This window comes from Nicotiana attenuata, unplaced genomic scaffold (assembly GCF_001879085.1).
Source record: "Nicotiana attenuata strain UT unplaced genomic scaffold, NIATTr2, whole genome shotgun sequence".
In the NCBI taxonomy this organism is placed as follows: Eukaryota; Viridiplantae; Streptophyta; class Magnoliopsida; order Solanales; family Solanaceae; genus Nicotiana; species Nicotiana attenuata.
Genome location: NW_017673841.1, coordinates 96859 through 98446, shown reverse-complemented (window position 1 = coordinate 98446; position 1588 = coordinate 96859).

The window sequence follows — 1588 nt, the reverse complement described above, 5'->3', positions numbered from 1 at the left end:
TCGGCATTTCTGTAAAATACTCTCATGGAAATCGTGCGTAATATCTGACAAGAAGTTAGTGTATCTATGAGTCTTCCTAATTTGAATTATGACATCCTAGCTGGTGAGGTCTATATATATATATTTATATATATCGTGCGTAATATCTGACAAGAAGTTAGTGTATCTATGAGTCTTCCTGATTTGAATTATGACATCCTAGCTGGTGAGGTATATATATATATATATATATATATATATATATATATATACACTTGTTTACTATGCCCTATATCTGTTTACTTCGTACTGTATCTGTCCTATTGGACCACTAGTAAGTGTCGATGTCGACCCCTCGTCACTGCTTCTCTAGGGTTAGGCTATATACTTACTGGGTATGTGTCAATTTACGTACTCATGCTACACTTGCTGCACATTTTTGTGCATGTACATATACATCTGGTGATCTTTTGGGCACAGAGGCGCGGCTATTGCGGGGACTTACCGTGATCTGCATTTCATGTTACGATCCGCATCCTGCAGAGTCTCCATCAGAGTTATTTGTATTCTCCTATCTAATTTGTATCTCAGACAGATGTCGTATTTTGTTTTATTTCCTAGTTGATGCTCAAGCACTTGTGACATCGAGTTTTATGGGTGCTTATGGGTTGTCCTTTATTGTAGTTGTGAAAACATTATCAGTAACCCTGTAAATTCTATTTCTTACTATTTAATTGATAAAAATTACGATTTCAACAATACTAAAATGAGTAATTGAGTTAAACATTCACTGTTGGCTTGCCTGACGGTGATGTTAGGCGCCATCACGACCTCTAGTGGATTTTGGGTCGTGACAATGTGGGTGCCAAAGAAAAAACTTATAGGCTCAAATGGGCTATTTAAGGGTAATTTTATTTATGGTGGCATAATAGCTCAATGGACAATCAAAGAAATACCTAAATCATCTCCTAGACTCCCAAAGCTCACTTATTTCGCTTCGACTAACACACAAGGTAAGTTCTAGACAAACACAGGATAACACAGAATGTAATCAAAACCTCACATCACACAATGTACATGACCCCAGTCAGAACGATTCCATTCCAACTCTCAAGTTTAGACAAGTAATAACAAAGTCGAGGAGTATTAAGCAATAGAGCACTACATGAACAATGAGTCAAGTAACTGAGAGAAAGCGTCATAGATAGGCTATTGAATCTTTCACGACATCAATTTCCATCAAAACATGTTAGGAAGGTAATTTGCATGGCGGGCATATTTTTCTTCAAAGTTAACCTATATGTAATGAAATATTAATTTTAACTTAGTCCGTTATATGTATGGTGACACAAACATATATAAGAAATAATGAACTTGACAATAAACATATACGGTAGAAGGCCATTTGGTATTAAAATATTTTAGTATTCTTCTTAATAGTTATTGTTGGTATCATCTTCTGTTGAGTCAAGATTGAGAAATATTTTGTTTTTACCATAAAACTTAGCAATCAACCTTTTATTTAGTTGATCAACATATTCATTTCTGCTAGCTAAGATAGCTCTTTAATTTCTATCATGTAATTTGCACAAAATACGTTTTAATCTAA